At 44.8% G+C, this 19,873-nt stretch overlaps 1 protein-coding gene and 1 pseudogene across 46 annotated transcripts in view; one reads left to right on the top strand and one right to left on the bottom strand.

Annotated features, from left to right (window-relative positions):
* Positions 1 to 3,138: 3,138 nt before the first annotated feature.
* Positions 3,139 to 3,363, bottom strand: LOC138446343 (small nucleolar RNA U3; annotated as a pseudogene).
* A 3,263-nt stretch (positions 3,364 to 6,626) lies between these two features.
* Positions 6,627 to 19,873, top strand: part of NCALD (neurocalcin delta) — a 478,889-nt gene continuing 465,642 nt past the window's right edge. For 5 of the 46 annotated variants that reach the window (XM_069600449.1, XM_069600458.1, XM_069600479.1 and 2 more), the window contains exon 1: positions 14,081 to 14,265. The gene's annotated coding sequence lies outside the window, so the exon portion shown is untranslated. Of the gene's footprint in view, positions 6,966 to 10,909; positions 11,001 to 14,035; positions 14,266 to 17,649; positions 18,615 to 19,873 lie in introns of those variants that run through there. The other 41 variants (XM_069600460.1, XM_069600450.1, XM_069600483.1 and 38 more) reach the window with 24 other exon arrangements.

Here is a 19,873-nt window from a genome sequence, read left to right on the forward strand (position 1 = left end):
ATTAAGAAGTAGAAAAATTTTTTGAAAAGATACCTCAATGGAATTACATAGGTGGCAAATAAGCACATGAAAAGATACTCAACATCATCAGTTATTCAGTCAGTTTAGTCACTCAGTGATGTCTGCCTCTTTGCAACCCCATGGACTGCAGCGCACCAGGCTTCCCTGTCCATCACCAACTTCTGGAGTTTGCTCAAACTCATGTCCATCGAGTTGGTGAGGCTATCCAACCATCTCATCCCCGGTTGTCCCCTTCTTCCCCTTTGCATATATATGTTAGAATCATCTTGTCAATGTCTATAAAATCCCTACTGCTATTTTTATTGATTGCATTAAATCTATAGATCACTTTGAAGAAAATTAACATCTTAAAAGTGTTCAGTTTATAATCCAGAAAAATAATAAATATCTCAATCTTTGCTAGTAACAGGGTCTTTTCTAATGAGTCAGTTCTTCGCATCACGTGGCCAAAGTATTGGAGCTTCAGCTTCAGCATCAGTCCTTCCAATGAATATTCAGGATTAATTTCTTTTAAGATTGAAATCAGTTATTATTAGGGAAATAGAAATTAAAGCTACTACACATGATTTAAAATAGCTTTATACAAAACAAAACAACAAAAACTTGGCCATATCAGGTCCTGGAATGACTACAGAGCAACCAAGCGCTCATATATTGCTGTTGAGAATACAATTTCAGAAGCAATTTGTGTTTCTTTTATAGGTAGGGAAACACGCACTCACTCTGGGACCCAGCAAACCCAGTCTGATGTATTTACCCAAGTGAAACAATAACTTCTATTCACACAAAAACCTGTAGGCCAGTATTTACAGTTGCTTGATTCATAATTGCCCTGAACTGGAAATAACCTAAGCTTCCTTCAACTGTGAGCGGATAAATAACTCATAGTACAGTCACACAATAAAAAGGGATAAACCACTGATGGACTCAACAACACTGATCTCACATGCCTTGTACTCACTGAAAGCAGCCAGTCTTGAAAGGCTACATACTGTATGATCCCTCTGCTGTGACATTTTGAACAGACAAAACTGTGAGGCAGGAAACACATCGATGGTTTCCACGTGTTAGGGTCAGGGGCAGGGCTTGATAGAGACAAGGAGCAGCAGCATTTTTGGAGTGATGGCACCGTTTTGAATCTTGATGGTGGTGATGGGTTTATTAAAATTTATAGCATGGTCCCTTTAAAAAAGGAACTTTGTACATTAATTTAAAAAACCAATTTAAAAAGAGCCGTCCATGGCTTTGCATTCTTAGAATAAATTCCAAGGTAGACTAAATTTTATGTTCTTTATCCTGACTTGCAAAGCAATGTGTGACCTGGCCCTGTCGCTCTGGCCACACTGGCTTTCACTCTCCCCTCTTGCCCAGTAGACAGAACTCATTTTATGCATCAACTCAACGGATGATGAGACACCAATTTGCTAGAGCAAATCCAGCAATGGTTTGTGTTGTTACTGTGGTTGTGGAGCCAGGTGGCCACACCTTCTGTCACTACCTCGGATTGAATCTCTCAAGTTGCTCTTGGGTATGGTCCTACAGTGTCTCACCTCCCACCATTTGCCTTGCGCCTTCCACCTTGGGATTTCCCTGCTGCTGCTGCCAAGTCGCTTCAGTCGTGTCCAACTCTTAGCGACCCCACGGACTGCAGCCTACCAGGCTCCTCCGTCCATGGGATTTTCCAGGCAAGAGTACTGGAGTGGGTTGCCATTGCCTTCTCCGTGGGACTTCCCTACTAGTACCCAGACACCTGTGTGGGGGCCACACTCACATGCAACCTGTAGTGCTGATCAGTTAACATGGAACAACGTGAGAAAGGAGCCTGCAAGTGAATGTTCTCTTCCTTCCACACCAGGACTGTTTCCCCTGACCCTGACAGATGTTTGAAGCTTCAGAAGCATCATATTGCTTCTCTGTAGACCAGAAATCAACATCTTCCCTTTCGACTCCTTCTTTAGCTTATTTGCTAATGCCTCTATGCTGCCTCCTACAAACCCACGATGCTTCCTGTAGCCTCTAGCACAGTCACCAGCTGTGTAACTCATTTCTTTGTAGTTGCTCTCTCTGTTGGAGAAGGCAATGGCAACCCATTCCAGTATTCTTGCCTGGAAAATCCCATGGACAGAGGAGCCTGGTAGGCTACAGACCATGGGGTCGCTCAGAGTCGGACACAACTGAACGACTTCACTTTCACTTTTCACTTTCATGCATTGAAGAATGAAATGGCAACCCACTCCAGTGTTCTTGCCTGGAGAATCCCAGGGACGGGGAAGCCTGGTGGGCTGCCATCCATGGGGTTGCACAGAGTTGGACACGACTGAAGAGACTTAGCAGCAGCAGCAGCAGCACTCTCTGTCTTCCTGACTCCTCTTTTCTCTCCATCCTTTCCTGAGACTTCACTTTCCTATAGTTTTGTCATCTAACCGATTGCTTGGGCTCAACTTTCTAGGCAGTTCAGCCAAAGACACCCAATAAGCTTCAGTCACATTCCCTTTCTTTGTGTTCCCAGAATAAGCTGTGTATTTCTGCCCTCAAATTAGAGCTTTGGCTCTGTGTTTCTTCTGCTTGGCTCTCTCCCTAGTTGTTCCAGCTTATCACTCTATGTGGATTCTTGACATAGCACTCATTTGATGTGGATCTTGTATGTTCTATCTGTATATCTATTATCTATCTTTTTTTTTCTCTCATTAAACTAGAAGCCCCACCAGAATATGAATCTTGTCTGCTTTGTTTATTGCTATATCCTGAGAAACTAGAATAGTTTAAAGCCTTGTTAGGAGGCTTTAGGAAATATTTGTGGAGGAGATGAATGAATGAGTGTATGCCACCATTGACCTAGCTAGCCCCTAATTTACACATTCAGTTGCTTCCTTGACAAAAACTTGCAATTCAGTACCCAAAACTGACCAGATGCCACGGTAGGAGCTTTTCCAGCACATCAGAACTCTGGAAGTAAAAGACTCTGGCCATGGGCTCAAGATCAGTTGTTCCAGTGTACCCAGTTTCCAATATCAGCCCGTTAAAGAGCATTATAAAAAGGAGGGCCCAATGTTTAGGCATAAATCCTTGTGCCCTTGAATTAGGTAAAGCCTTTTTTTTTTTTTTTTTTTTCTTGAAACCACTCAGATGGTGTCCTCCCCCTCTTACTCTCCCAAAGGAAGAGAAGAACGATCATCAATGGTCAATGGCAGCTGCAGAAGCAACACCAAGGACCGGCTTCACGCTAGGTAAAGCCTTTTAGATATTGAAGGAGTCCTTGGGCCTAGAAAAGAAAACAACGGTCTCAGAGGCCCTTGCTAAATCATCTAACTGTGGGGAAAACAAAACTGAACTTTAGGTCCTGCCCTGATGCTCCGAGCCGGTTGCATCTACCTGAGACTTATCACCCCCTGCCCAGAACCTTCCACCCCCTGTTCAATTACAAATGCCATCTCAACTAAACATTACCCAAAATGTCCCATCTGACTAACATTTCCCTTATCACTTCCAGAAACCTCCCTTTAAATATGAAGCCTCTCTGATCCCTCTCATGCTCAGCCTGGTCATTAGGCCAGCTGTCACCCCTCCTTGCCTGAATAAAGGTAACCTACCTCCGTTGAGGTCGTTTCTCCTTTTCTGCCTCAGCCCAAACTATACCTTACAGATGTAACACCCAAAGTGCAAGCAACGAAAGAAAACATAGATAATATATGCTTCATCAAAATTAAAAGCTTTTGTGCTTCAAAGGACACTACCAAGACAATGAAAAGATAACCCACAGAATGAGAGGACATATTTGCAAAGTATTTGTCTGATAAGGGACTTATACCTAGAAGAAGTGAAGAACACTTATGCCTGAATCATAAATCATAATAAATAATAAGTAAAAAATACAACCATGTTTAAAAAATGCATAAAGGATCTGAATAGACATTTCTCCAAAGAGGATAAGAACATGAGAAGATGAGCAACATCATTAGCTGTTAGGAAGGTGCCAGATCAGAACCACAATGAGATGCCATTTCACGTCCACTAGGATGGTATAAACCTGAAAAATGGCAAAAGAACAAGTGTTGGCAAGAATGTGGAGAAATTGGAATGTTCACACACTGCTGGTGAGACTCTAAAATGGTGCAGCTGCTTTGGAAACCAGTGTGGCAGTTCCTCAAAATGTTAAACTTAGAATTACCATGTGACTCAGCATTTCCACTCCGAGATAGACTCCCATGAGAAAAAAACATACATCCACACAAAAACCTATACATGAATGTTCACAGCAGCATTATTTAAAATAGCCTCAAAGTGCAAACAACCTAAATGTTCATCAACTGAAAAAAAGGATGAAAGAAGATATCTATACCATAGGATTGGAGAAGGCAGTGGCACCCCCACTCCAGCACTCTTGCCTGGAAAATCCCATGGAAGGAGGAGCCTGGTGGGCTGCAGTCCTTGGGGTTGCTAGAGTCAGACACGACTGAGGGACTTCACTTTCACTTTTCACTTTCACGCATTGGAGAAGGAAATGGCAACCCACTCCAGTGTTCTTGCCTGGAGAATCCCAGGGACGGGGAAGCCTGGTGGGCTGCCGTCTATGGGGTCGCACTGAGTTGGACATGACTGAAGCAGCTTAGCAGCAGCAGCAACATACCATAGGATATCATCTGTTCATAAAAAGGAATGAAGTACAGTTGACATGGATGAACCTTGAAAACATTATGCTTTACGTGAAAGAAAGCAGTCATAAAAGATTTCATATTGTATGAAGAGTTTATTTATATGAAGTGTCCATAATGGGCAAATCTATAGAGAAAGATTAGTGGTTCCCAGGGGCTGAGGGTTGGGAAAAAAAAGAAAATGAGTGCTAATAAGCATGACATTTCTTTTTTAGGGGATGAAAATCAGTTCTAAAATTGATTGTGGTGATAATTGTACAGCTCTGTGAATATACTACAAATATCAAATTGTATACTTTAAATGGGTGAATTGTATGCTATACAAGTTGTATTTTAACAAAGTTTTTTTTTTTTAAAGCAGAGACTGTTAAAACAAAATTAAAACTAGATAAAGTGGGTTTTTAAATCATTCTCAGAGACACTCCCACCCCAAGCACTGCCACCTTCTACCCATGAGGGTTCTTCCTGCAGTCTGTAGGCAATGACCTCAATGGTCCAGACCACAGGTTACCAAATGATGACCTAGGGACACTTTGTGGCCTACCAGCTCTTCTTCTTCCTTTTTTTTTTTTTTTAGTACACAGAGCATTAAAATTTTTTTTAAGCTGTCAACACTTTAAAATTAGAAGAGTTCACATTAAATATGGGTTTTTGGCTTCTTCATGCAGGGTGGGGCCGGGGGGGAACGAAACAAAATAAAAAATAAGCAATCCCAGTGCGATGGCCACCCTGGACCTGTATTTTCCACGCGGAAAAATGAGACTGTCCTTTTTAGGGCTTGTTGTCCTTCCCTGTTTGGCCCTGTGTCACCAGCCTGAGTCACTTCTTTGTTACTTCTTTTTAATCCCTTTGGGATATTTGAGTTTGCAACACCTGCGCAGACCTTTCCCAGCATCAGAACTTTTTTGTCATTCCATTGCCTCAGGCTCAGCTGGATGATTGGCCAATTCCTGGTTTTCCAGTCCTGGTTGCTGGAATCTCCTGGGATTCTTGTAAAATGTCTGCAAGCAAGACTGCAACCCAATTAAACTGGAATCTATGGGGTCAGGCAGGCTTACCACTAAAAAACAAATAAAAAAATCCAACTCTCTAGGTTCCAAAGGGTATCCAGGGGGGCGAAACAGTTGGGCTAATGTGCTAATTCAATTCAAGAGCAAACTGTAGTATCCAATAATGGTTTAACAGCCTCTCTGGTAAGCTTTGTTTCTTAAGCTTTGCCTGAAGGAGTGGAAATGGAAGGTAGAACTAAGATTGTGGTTTTGGTCAGGTGAACATTTTACCTGCTTTTCAAATCAGAGTTGATGTCTGAATCTAAATGTTACTGTCATTTCTTTAAGTACTAGTCATATTAAAAGATTTCATAATCAGAACAAGTAAGAGCAAGTCATGGTGCTTTTACAGCTTTGCATGGTGCCTTTTTGTTATTTTTATCAGCAAGCTTTTTAATCAATGAATTTGATTTGCTCTTCTGTGGGTTCTGGAAACGTTGACAAGTACAGGAAGTTATGGTGGTTTTTTGAGAGGTCATGAGTGACCAACACAAGACAGGAATTGTGGTGGCAGTCACTTGATAAATATTGGTTGAATAAACTGATAAGACATTTGCTGCTTCTCATCTGCAGTGGAGATGGGCGATTTGGTGACATTCTCTGGTGGGCTACAGGAGGTGGGGGGAACCTGGTGAGGAAGAGATCCCTTAGATGTCCTTTCCACCTTTTTGTTCAGTTCTGGTAGAGAAAAAAACACTGATTAGGCAAGGTGGCCCATCACCGCCTTGTGGGTTTGTCCTTCTAAGGCTCCCCTGAACTTCACTGCTGCGTGGCGGAGACCCGAGTATCTCCCGGTCGACGCCCAGAAGATGCTCTGTGTTGAACCTGACCTTCCCACGGCCCAAACAGGCAAACAAATGGTGTCCCTTGGAAAGTATCAGTGTAGCCTGGCTAGAAGCTCGGCAGAGAGCTAGGAGTAGGGAGTACGACGGGGATAAGTCTAGCGGCTGCACCCAAGCAAAATCGGGGTGTTCACTGCACCTGCAAACCCCACGCGCGCCTCGGCTTGGCCCCCTGCACCCTAGCCGGCTGCCCACCCTGGAGAGGCTGCCTGGGGGGCCCCAGTGTGTGGGTGTGCGGAGCTGGGGTTGGCGGCAGCTACAAGGGAGGCGGCGAGCGAGGCTGGGGAGGGGGGCGCGGCTGGCGGTGGCGCGGTCCAGGGGGAGGCGGGCGGAGGGAAGGCGCTGCCGCCGCCGCCGCCGCCTCACCCGCGGCGACACAGACGCCGGGAGCGGCCGAGGCGGTGAGTCGCAGCGCGTTCCCTCCGCTTCTCCGGAGCCGGAGCGGAGCCAGAGTTGCAGCCGGGCGGGTGTGCGGGTGCGAGGGCGCCAAGAGCACCCGCCGCGGGAGCCGACGCTCTCGGGGCGCTGCGGGCGCAGGGGTGGGCGCGAGGGGCGCGCGGTCCTGGGCACCCGGTCCCCGCTGCCCTTCCCGGGTGCAGCTCGTTCTGTCAGTTCCCCTGTCCTCCCCTCAACGCCTCTGAGGGAAGATAAAACTAAACCAAAGCCCCCGAGGAGAGTGGCAGGAAAGGAGAGAGCAACTTTGCTAAGGGACGCGCAGAGGCGCGCAGGGCAGGCAGGATGGGGGCGCGCTGGGTCAGAAGGGGGCGTTCTTGCGCCTGGTGGCCCAGGACACCAGAAGCATCCTTCCGGGGGTCGGGGGGAAGAGGTGGGGGTCTCAGGCACTCGCGGGTTCCGTGGGGAGCCTCAGAGTCGGCCCTCCGAAGCCGCAGTGGGCGTGTACGTGGGGTGGGCTCCTGAGAGGGGGCTTTAGGAACCACCAGAAGGCGCCGGGGAACCCCGATGAGGAAGTGGTCTGCATTGTGGACTCAGGACCCGAAGGATTTGTGTCTCTTGCCCTCGGAGACTCGGGAAGGGGTGTGCTGGGGAGATGTGTTTGAGTGTTTTTCAGTGCATACCAATTTATTTTTAGCTCCCAGAGAAGCAGGATGTGCAAAGTGGGTTGTATCAGCCGGGAGGGGCAGGAGGTCTCCCTGTCCGCAGGAAATACACAAGTTTCTTGCTGCAGATGCTTGCTTTAACTTTCATGCCTGGAGAAATGAAAGCTATTTGGCTGTCTGAAGGTCTCCCCGCAGGGCCACTTTCTTCCTGCGGGTCTGTCTGGGGCTGCAGGCCCAGCGCGTGCGCTTCTGTTGTTGAGTGTAGGACCCAAATAATGATACTTGTTCTGCTCCGCCGGGCAACTGGTGCGAAACACAAAACTAGGGCTGCCGAGGTCTCACTCGCAGAGAAGGAAACCACACAGGCTTGCTCAAAGTTTTCCCAGTTCTGGCTGATTTGAAAATGATAGACCTAAGCTTCTGTATTGCCAAGAGCAGACTTTGCTGTCCTGGTTTCTCAGACTTGATTGAAAAGGCTTGTGAGGTTTTTCTGTCCAGCTGGGAAATGGTGTTCTAGGATCTGATGTGGTATGCAAGGCAACAGCAAAAGAGAAATGGATAGTATGGCAAAGGGGAGAGTGTGGATGTCCAGGGCAGGCTAGCTGAGGGCTAATTACAGACTTGGGGATGGGGTTTCCTTCAGAAGAAGAGGCTTAAGAAGCTGAAATCCAAATGTTCAAAGGTACCCAAGCCAGACCTCTGGAGATTGCCTTGAAGTCTCCCCATTTCAGTCACTCAGCACCCATCCTGAATATTCTCTCTCTTTAAATGTGCTTAGGAGAGTGGGCTGTGAGGAGTGTGGACTTTGCAGCCAGACTGCTGGATATGAATTCTGGTTGGGACATGAATAGCTCTCAGGATGAGGGCTCCTTTCTTAATCTCTCTGTGTTTCCTGATCTGTGATGTGAGGTTGACAAATACTAAAAAGCAGAGACATTGCTTTGCCGACAAAGGTCCATATAGTAAAAGCAATGGTTTTTCCACTAGTCAAGTATGGATTTGAGAGTTGGACCGTAAAGAAGGCTGAGCACCAAAGAATTGATCCTCTCGCACTGTGGTGCTAGAGAAGACTCTTGAGAGTCCCAGGGACTCCAGGAGCTCAAACTAGTCAATCCTAAAGGAAATCAACCCTGAATATTCATTGGAAGGACCGATGCTGAAGTTGAAGCTCCAATACTTTGGCCATGTGATGCGAAGAGCCTACTCACTGGAAAAGACCCTGGTGCTGGGAAAGATTGAGAGCAGGAGAAGAAGGGGGTAATAGAGGATGAGATGGGTTTTTAAAAATTTTAAATTATATATATTATATTGAAGTATATAGTTGACTTATAAAGTTTGAACTCATTATTCTTATTACATTTGTTGATGTCTGCCGCTTTCTGTCAGTTCTTATTGTCACTGATTTAGTTTATAACCTCACCACTTCTTGCCTGAATTGCTCCAGTTGCCTTCACACTGGGCTTCTTGCTCCAAATCAGGACACTTTTGCTTCAGTCGATTCTCTAAATTGCAACTAGAAAGCTTGCTTTGAATGACCCTATACACGAGACAGCAAAAGAGACAGATATAAAGAACAGACTTTTGAACTCTGTGGGAGAAGGCGAGAGTGGGAGGATTGAGAGAATATCACTGAAGCATATATATTACTATATGTGAAATAGATGGCCAGTCCAAGTTCAGTGCATGAAACAGGGCACTCAAAGCCGGTGCACTGGGACAACCCAGAGGGATGGGATGGGGAGGGAGGTGGGAGGGGGGTTCAGGATGGGGGACACATGTACACCCGTGGCTGATTCATGTCAGTGTATGGCAAAAACCACCACAAAATTGTAATTAGCCTCCAATTAAAATAAATTAATTAAAAAAAAAACTTGCTTTGAAAACAGGAATCTAAGCCAGTCATCCAGCCTAATTCCTTCAGAGGTTTCCTGTGGTTTTCAGGGTAGAGTTTGGACTCCAAGACCTTCGTGACTGTACACTTGTCTCCTTGCAAGCTTCATCTCCCAAGCCTCCCTGTGTGTAGCCTTGACTCAAGTCACTGAGTCTCAGCACCTGCCATTTTCCCATCCTTTTTGGTCTGGTCGACTCCTATGCATTCTTCCCTGCTCAGCTGCAGTGACATTGCCTTCCAGCAGACCTCTGGGTACCCACCTCCTCCGCAGCTGACCGAGCTACCCTTGTTTCATGCTGCAGCTGCACCACGCACATACGCCCCTTATCTCTCTGCGTCATCCACATAGATCGTCCCTAACTGCAAGGGCCTGACAAGTGGATTGTTATATAAGTTGGATGAATAAATGAACATCAGTCAACCAAAGTCCCTCGCTTCCCAGGTGGCGCTAGTGGTAAAGAATCCACATGCCAGTGCAGCAGAGGAGACAATTCCTGGGTCAGGAAGATCCCCTGGAGAAGGGAATAGCCACCCACTCCAGTCTTCTTGCCTGGAGAATCCCATGGACAGAGGAGCCTGGCGGGCTACAGTCCATGGGGTTGCAGAGTCAGACACGACTGAAGAAACTTAGCAGGCACGCACAAAGCAAACATGGAAAATAATAGAGAGGAAGACCAAACCAGACTTTATTACTCTGCAATTTAAGAAAAAAAAAAAAAACTTTGGAAAATATTAAGGAATCAAAGTTTAGTCGCTCAGTCGTGTCTGACTCTTTGCGATCCCATGGACTTCAGCAGTCAGCCTTCCCTGTCCTTCACCAACTCCAGAGCTTACCCAAACCCATGTCTATTGAGTCAATGATGCCATCCAACCGTCTCATCCTCTGTTGTCCCCTTCTCCTCCTGCTTTCAATCTTTCCCAGCATCAGGGTCTTTTCCAATGAGTTGGCTCTTCACATGAGGTGCCAAAGTATTGGAGTTTCAGCTTCAGCATCAGTCCTTCCAATGACTATTCTGGTTTGATTTCCTTTAGGATGGACTGGTTTGATCTCCTTGCTGTCCAAGGGACTCAAAAGCTTGTCAAAAGGAATGTGGTAGACTCTCGTGGAACAATTTCAGAGATTTTTTTTTCAATTGTAAGGGGTCAGACTGGCAGTGGAGAAATGTAGTCATTTGAGCTCTTACTTTCCTCAGGTTGGCTGCGAGGAATGGGGGTTCGGCTGTCTGAGAGGTGTGCAATGAATTAGGTCCTGAAGGCAGAATGAAGGTCACTACATGCATGGGCTCTGGAGCCCTTCCTGGGCGGGCGCCCCAGAGAGTGGGTGTCAGCCTGCCCTGGGATTGGTATGATGAGAACAGAAACTCTCCTGTCATCAAAGCTCTTCTGTACTTTTCAGACCATTCAGTGGGTTCTGTGGGTGTGCTTCTGACTGAGGCAGCATTTCCAAGCGCTCCTGGACTGAGCTCCCAGGAGCCCTGCAGAGTGAGGTAAGACGGCGTGTATGCTTTTTAAGGTTTTTAAAGGGTTGAAAAAACAACACATCAAAACACAAAGAAGAATATGTAATGGAGACCACGCCTAAAATACTTACTACAGAGTTCTTTACCGAAAAACTACCAGCTGCTAGTCTCAAGCTAAGACAGTTGGCTTCATTTTGCCTGTCATCTTTGATAGATTGGTCATGGCTGCCTGGAGAGCTGAGGTGAAGAGGAATCCAAGGCTGGGTCCAGGCTCAGTAGGAAATAGTGCTATGGTCAATTAGTGATGTCTGTCAGGATGTCTGTCAGTAATGACAGCTAGGCTTGGTCCTCACCATCCCTCTCTCTCTATCACTATGATTGAATATCCCAGTATTCCTCACAGTGGCAGACTGTGGCCATTGGCTCTGATTGAGTCCCATGCCTGTTTTTGTGGCTGGAGTTCCACGCCAGTCTAGGGCTTGGGCTTGGTTGCAGATTTCACTGCTGAGCCACAGGCTAAGAAGTAGGAGCAAGGGTGTTTCTCCAGCAGAACATTGTTATACTGTCTCCAGAAGACTGACCCATAGAGTTTGGATTGAAAACCAATAGATGTTCACTTACAGTAGTGTCAGCATTCCCACTTAACTGATGAGGGAAATAGGCTTAGGGGCACTCAGTAACTTGCTGGAGGATACATGGCTGGCAAACAAAGGAGTTCTGATTTGAAACCCATAATTGATGCACTTAGTAGGGTTATTTGTGACAATTTAAAGTGAGTTTAGCCTGGAACTCTATTCTTTTCATTTCTGAAAATGTAAGTAGATAATGTCAAGAAATGTTAAGGACTGACTGGCTGGAAGACTCAAGAAGAAAAGTACATAGACATCTTTGGCCAGATATTTACTCAGTTATCTAATTCAAGTAATATTTTTGAGGAGTTTTTCTGCATAACTTTTTGGTAGGTTCAAGGGATTTAGCTGAATATGAGCTAGTCCCCTGTCTTGAAGGAATTTGCATTCCAGCTTGAAAGTGCAAGAGATAACAAGGGAACAAATTGCTAGAAGAAGGGGTATGTGGCGGGGAGGTACAGGAGCTACGCCCCCTTGATGGGGACAGTGATCTTCCAGTTTGTGTATCCCCGGTGTAGTTTGTGCAATAGGTGAGCAACATTTCTTAAATACATTTTAAAATGATGGTGAAAAATATTAAGTGTACCATTCTAACCATTTTTAAGTGTACAGGTTTGTGGCATTAAGTCAGCTGTCACCAGTATGCATCCCCAGAACTTTTTCATTTTCCCAAACTGAAACTCCTTCCCCGTTAGACAAAAGCATTTCCTTTCTGCCTGTCCACTAGTGCCTGGCCACCACCTTCACTCTGCTTTCTGTTTCTATGGATTTGACTACTTCAGATGCCCTTTATAAGTGAAATCATACAATCATTGTCCCTTTGTGACTAGCTTATTTCACTTAATGTGTCTTCAGGATTCACTTATATTGTAGCATGCCAGAATTCCTTTTTAAAGCTGAATAATATTCCATTGTATGGATATACCACATTTGTTTATCCATTTTTCTTTCAAGGGACATGTGTATGACTTCCGTCTTCTGGCTATTTTGAGTGATGCTGCTATGAACGTAAACCCTATAAAAGGTTTATCAACCAGAGTCCTACTGCACAGCAGATGACACACTCAAAAGGGTATATAAGTGGGGACTTCCCCGGCGGTCCAGTGGTTAAGACTCTTCGCTTCCACTGCGAGGGTCATGGGTTTGATCCCTGGTTGGGGAACTAAGATCCTGCAAGCTGCAGAGCACAGCCAGCAAAACAAAAAAAGGTGTAACTGAAAAAACCTAAATGAAGGGACTATAGTAGTAGTCCCTGCTTAACCTCGGTTTTGCTTTCTAAGGGTTCAGTTACTGGTGGTCAACCATGGTCTGAATATACTAAGTGGAAAATTCTGGAAATAATTCAAATCACATGATGTTCTGAGTGTTGTGATGAAATCTCACGTTGTCCTGCTCCAACCCTGCCCAAGACAAGGCGAATCCTTTTGTCCAGAGAATCCCGTTCATTAGGCATTAAGAAGATCCACTGTCACGGTATCTTGGTGCTTGTATTCAAGTCACCCATATTTTCTTTAATAATGGCCCTAAAATGCAACAGTAATGGTGCTGGGAATTCGGGTATGTCAAAGATAAGCCGTAAGTGCTTCCTTTAAATGAGAGGTAAAGGTTCTTGACTTAACAAGGAAAGAAAAAAATCTTATGCTAAGGTTGGTGGGATTTATGGTAAGATGAATCTTCTATCCGGGGAATTGTGAAGAAGGAATTCATGTTAGTTTTTAAAAATTTATTTATTTTTAATTGAAGGATAATTGCAATATTGTGTTGGTTTCTGCGGTACATCAACACAGACCAGCCATAGGGATACATATGTCCACTCCCTCTTGAGCCTCCTCCCACCTCCCACCCCAGCCCACCCCTCTAGGTTGTCACAGAGGCCCAGTTGAGTTCCCTGAGTCACAGAGCGAACTCCCACTGGCTGTCTGTTTCACATATGTTAGTGTGTATGTTTTTGCTGTCGTACCTCAAACTGCAAAAGTTGTGGCACCAGTGCGTGATAAATGCTTAGTTAAGATGGAAAAGGCATCAGATTTGTACAATAAGATATTTTGAGAGAGGGGAAGAGAACACACTCACATAATTTTATTACAGTATATTATTATAGCTGTTCTATTTTATTTGTTCTTGTTAATCTCTTACTGTGCCTAACATAAATTAAGCTTTACCATAGCTATGTATGTACAGGAAAAATCATAGTAAATACAGGGTTCAGGATTATTGTGGTTTTAGGCATCCACTGGGGTCTTGGAATGTATTCCCCATGGATAAGAGGGGACCACTGTGTTTGGAAAGTTGTGGGTTACGTTAAGGGAAATCACATAGACTGGCTAGACAAGTGTGCAGGCCTTTACTGCCCAGCCCTGAAAGGGCGACATGAAAGAGCAGTTTCTGGAATTGCTCTTCAGCAGAATACAGCAACTTGCCAGGCTGTGGCCTGGCCGGGAGGCACCAGGTGAGTAAGTCTCAGCCACTCTTTTCTCCGCACTGCTGGTGTCCAATTGGGCAAACCATCCAGAAGCCAGAGGGCCGGAAATGTGAGGACTACCTTTTTCATAGCAAGCAGCCTCTCAGGGCTGAGAGCAGAGTGGAGAAGGGAGGAAGGTGGATCTGGAGGGACAAAGCAGAGGGAATTCAGCACCAGGGAGCATTACGGTTATCCTTTACAGGTAAGGGAACATCAAGAGGCTGAGGGAACTATCCTAGATTGGTAGCTAGTGAGTTGTGGAGCTGGGATTTCAACCCATGGACATGTTTTTCTTCTGTATATCCAGTTGGTCCTGAAATGTTAGGGTTTTCAGAATCCTGTGTGTTTTGATTCTTTGATAATAATCTGATTTGCTCAACTGTCAAAATGTAGAGTGACTGCTCAGAAATCACCTCCCCACTTTCTTTTCCTAAATAACAACATGTATTTTGTAGATAGGTTTCATAGCTGATTGGTTATGTTTCAATAATAAATATGATTAGCTTTCTGTACAGTTGATGGGGGTGACAATATGTCCTTGAAACACACATGAAAAAGACACAAGTTTGTTTTGTTTTACTTTTTTTTTGTTTTGTTTTGTTTTACTTTTAACTGAAGGCTTCAAAAGAGTTGACAGTGTAACCTGACTACTTAAACATTAATGAGATTTCAGCCTCATTGGAAGAAAGAGTGTTGAGGATAAGGGAGGTGGTAGTTCCCTCCCTGCTATTCTGGTGCAGAGGGCAGAGTCTAGCCCGGGGGGATGGGAGTGGGGTGGGGTGGGGTGGGTGTGAGCCCGTCTCTCCTGGGGCATGGCTTGAGGGGCTGTCTAGCCAGAAAAAGCTCTGTGGGAGCCTGATTATTATGGTTTCCAAATACGTGAAGTACTGGGGAAAAGACCTATTCTGGGGCCAGAACTAGGCTCACTGTGAAAACAGCCAGCTGCTTTGCAAGGCCTCATATTTTCCATTCCCCGAGGTTGTGAGGCTGAGGCCACAGTGAGAGAGGTGGCTGAGGGCTTGTATTAGTTTCCTGTGGCCTCTATAACAAATTACCACAAACTGGGTGGCTTAAAATAATAGAACTTCATTTTCTCACAGTTTTGGAGGCCAGAGGTCTGACATCAAGTTATCAGCAGCGCCAGGCTTTCTCCAGAGGCTCTGGAGGAGAGCGTGTTGCTTTCTTCTCGTTTCTGGTGGCTTTTGGCGTCCCTTGGTTTGGAGCTGTATCACCTCTACTTCTGCCTCCATGATCGCCTGGCCCCCTCCTCTCCTCTGTGTGTCCCTTATAAGGACACTTGTCATTGCGTTTAGGGCTCATCTGGATAGTAATTCTAGATAATTTGTTTCCCCCAGTTTTACTGAAAAATGCTGACATACGTCACTGTAAATTTAAGGTGTACATACATACAGAAGGATGGTTGGATTTACATGTAGTGTGAAATGATCACCAGAAAGGTTCAGCTAGCATCCATCATCTCATATAGATAAAATTAAAAGAAAGAAGAAAAAAAAATGTTTCCCCTAATGATGAGAACTCTTAGGATTTATTTTCGTTTAACATGTTTCCCATACATCACCCCACATCATACTGTACATTCTGCCCCTACTTATCTTATAACTGGAAGTTTGTACCTTTTGACCATCTTCCTCCAATTCCTTCTTCCCCCATCCTCTGCCTCTGGAACCCACAAAGCTGATCTCTTTTTCTATGAGTTTTGTGGGGTTTAAAAAATTTGTTTGTTTTTAGATTGCACATGTAAGTAATATATAATATTTGTCTTTGTCTGACATTCTATTTAGCATAATGCCTTCAAGGTCCAACCATGTTGTTGCAAATGGTAGGATTTTTCTCCTTTTTTATGGCTGAGTAATATTCCATTGTGTATATATGCCACAGCTTCTTTATCCATTCATTATCAGTTGAATAGGTTGTTTCCTTGTCTTGGCTATTGTAAATAATGTTGCCATGAAGATGGGGTTGCAGATGCCTTTCTGAGTTAGTATTTTCATTTTCTTTGGATTTATTCCCAGAAATGAAATTGCTGGATCATAGGGTAGTTCTGTTTTTAACTTTGGAAGATCTTTCATTCTATTTTCCGTAGTGGCTGTTGTTGTTGTTTATTGTTCAGGTGCCAAGTCGTGTCAACTCTTTGTGACGTCATGAGCTGCAGCATGCCAGGCTCCCCTGTCCTTCACTATCTCCTAGAGTTTCTCAAATTCATGTCCATTGAGTCAGTGATGCCATCTAACCATATCATCCTCTTTCACCCCCTTCTCTTCCTGCCCTCAATCTTTCCTAGCATCAGGATCTTTTCCAATGAGTTGACTCTTCTCATCAGATGGCCAGAGTTCCAGTTTACAATCCCACCAATAGTATACGGTGGTTCCCTTCATTTTCTTCACATCCGCATCAGCAATTGTGATCTCTTGTCTTTTTACTGATGACCATTCTAACAGTGGTGAAGTGCCATCTCATTATGGTTTTAATTTGCATTTTGCAAGATGATCTTATTTCAAGATCTTATTACATCTGCAAAGACCCTTTTTACGAATAAGATCACATCCATCTGTTCCTGGGGCTAGGATGTGGACACACCTTTAGTGGGGGATCCACCAGGCGCCCCACAACAGAGCTCAAGTGTACACTGTAACTCTTGATCCTCTGATTCTGTCAAGATGCCCATAGATTTGGTTCCTATCAGTTCCTCCCCCTGGATCTTATACATGCTTTTGATTTGATTTATTGAAATTTTATTTTAACTTTAAATGACAAAGCAAACAAAATTCTTAGAATCTGTGCCATCACTTCTTTCTGAAATGAAGTGGTGAGTGAAAAAGGCCGTCAAAACCCAGTTCAAGCTCTGCCTTTGCTGGAAGTTTTCTGTGCTTTGCTTTGTCCAGTGGCCTTGGAGGAAGTGAATGGGAGAAGAGCAGCCCCTGGGCCTGTTCTGGCTTCTCACCTGGGGTTGCAGGATGCTTTTAAAATTGTAATTGCTCAGATGTTAGTATCTTTCAGGAACACGAAGCAGAATAAGTAAAGGTTCAAGGTTTAGTTTTTTAGAAGGCATTGGCTTAGAAATGTGCTTTGTAAATGGTGCCAGCCCATCAACAAGACTTTTAGGCATGTGTTTTCAGTACTGAGCCTGAAACTGGGGCCTGTGTACACCAGGCACACAGGGTGAAGTCAAGGGTAACTCTGGCCATTACCTGGATAATTCGATACCTATAACTCATCAAGTGGACTGTATCAAGAGAGTCTACACCCCAGGGTGTAAATTATTCCATTTGTTTGTGTGTATTGATCACTTTAACTGGGTAAGAGCCAAACTTATGAAACAGACCCTCTGTGTTATGTGGAGGTATCTGTAATATGAGGAGGTGTTTCTTTCCAGGGAGCAGCGAATTTTGGCTGCAGTTAAGAGAAAGAGGAAAGGAAAAGAAGGTAAACTGCCCCTTCACGTTATTATGTTATGTATTCTGCTGTAACACTGTTACTCTAGTTAATATTAGTTTATGATTTATTTGCTTTGAATAGTATACCTGAAGTACTGAGATACTTAGAAAGTCTGGTCTCACCAGTTGAAGAAAATGGTTTGCCTTGCACAAGACTGGATACACAGTTTACAAGGCCCAGTGCAAAAAGAAAATGGGTGGCCCTTGTTAAAAAGTTATAAAGAATTTCAAGATGGTGTCAGTGAGCCTTAGACCAAGCCAGGGTTCTTCTGAGCATAGGGCTTGCGTGACTGCACAGGTCACCTGCCCATGAAGCTGGCCTGGAGTCACATAGATGCTTAGACTAGCATCTTCCAACTTATTGGCATCTTCTTGACCCCCAAAGAGGGACCAGGCCAGGTGAAGCAGATGCTCCTGTATGGACAAAGACAGTGAGCAGGCTAGCCATCTCTAGTCTCCTCTGCGTCTCTCTCCTCCCTTATCCACCTGCCTCTGTGCCCTGAGAGGCTGGTCTCTATCACCAGTATCAATGTCCATCCTTGTCTTCTGATTTCTAGTGTAATTCAGCCTCTGGGGGGTCCAGCCGCTGCCGGGAGTGGGAGGGGAGAAGGAGGTAGAGAAGTTATTTCCTGAGTTCCCTCCTGCTGGCTTCATGCTGCAGGGTGGCTGATCTGTGGCCCAAGGCCACACCTCCATCCAGACAGCCTCTCCCTACCGCTATCCTCTTCGGGTGCCTTGAGTCACTCCTCCCCTGGGGCCCTCAGGCCTAGGATGGTCATGCTCCCTGCTATTGGCGAGCCTAGTGTTCACTGCTTTCTCGAACCCCTTACTGCTGTCTTCTCAGTAGCCTCCTCCCTAGGATCCTTCCTGGAATCACAGAGACCTCTGGGCCCTAACAGGGCTGGCAAGCCTCTGCCAGGGCTGGACCACAGCTGGCACTGCTGCGGAGCTGGAAGAGCGGCTGATGGCTCTGATAACATGTGACTGCTGCCTCAACTCCTGGGAAGGCAGGGCAGTCAGGAAGCAGTGTCCACACCGCAGTGGTGGAGAACATGTGCCGGGAGGCAGGCGTATGAATCCCCTGGCATCATGTTGGGTGAGTCATCTCATCTGCAAAATGAGCATAATGATAGTTCTTCACTCTGGGGTTGTTCTGGGCATGCAGTGACGTCTCGTGGGCATCATGCTTGGCACAGTGCCTGCTCTGCAGTAGGTGTTCATGAGGTCTGGTGGCTTTTACCATTAGTCCTCCGGAGTGTCCCCTCGAGGAGATGTGCTGTCTACCTTGCCTCTGATCTGAACCAAGGTGCCACAGCCTCCCCTTACACCCATGATGATCAAGTTTCACTGGTTCCCTGTTGTTTCGAGTTATTTCTGTCTATTTCAATGAGATGGCAGTGTTTTGGAGGCTGGGGATTCTATTTCCAGAACTGTCTTGATACTAATCTAAGTTTCCAACTTAGTAGCTAGCACATCATTAAACAGTTAAGAAATATGTCTGGGCTAAATACAGTGACCATATAGTTTATTGTTCACACCAGGACACTTTTGAGTGTGAACAAGGACAGCTTTTTTAATGTTCATAACAAAACAACAGGCACAAACACTGATGTCCTAGGTAATCCAGGCAAACAGGGACATGTAATACTCCTAGTTAAGTGAGCCTTACGATAGTCTTCCAAACGGGTTTTAAAGTTTGCCAGGCTACCCTCTTTTGTGTTGGTCTGCCTTTGGTTTATGAAGCAAAAACTTGAGATTTCCATGACATAGAAAGAATGTGTTTGACACTCCTACTAGGTTCTTTTCTAAACAATTTCTTACTGGAGTGTAGTTGTTTTACAGTGTTGTATTAGTTTCTGCTGTGCAGCAGAATGAAACAGCCACAGTGAATCAGCTCTGTGTATACATATATCCCTTCTTTTCTGGATTATCTTCCCATGTAGGTCATCACAAAGCATGGAGCAGAGTTCCCTGTGCTATGCATTAGTTATCTGTTTTATATAGAGTGAACACTCCTAGTAGATTCTTGGCCCAAATTTGAGACCATAGGTCAGCACTGCTCATACAAATAGAGGCCTACGTTTATACTTTATGATTCTACCTGATTTTGGGCACTTGCTTCCAGAACTTTCTTCATACCTACTTTTGCTCCCCCTATTTAGTCTCCTAATTTTTGTTCTTCTTGGACAAAAATAGTGATCATTTACGTTTAAAAGATGGCAAAACAGATTAATATACATCTATTTTTCTGAACATCTCTGTCTTTGTATTTCTGGTTGCCTAGGTAACATTTCCAAGAGAATGTGTGCTACTCTGCTATTATTAAAGTAGCGATAACATTATTAAATAGTAGCC

The sequence above is a fragment of the Ovis canadensis genome, chromosome 9, assembly GCF_042477335.2.
Source record: "Ovis canadensis isolate MfBH-ARS-UI-01 breed Bighorn chromosome 9, ARS-UI_OviCan_v2, whole genome shotgun sequence".
NCBI classification, from domain to species: domain Eukaryota; kingdom Metazoa; phylum Chordata; class Mammalia; order Artiodactyla; family Bovidae; genus Ovis; species Ovis canadensis.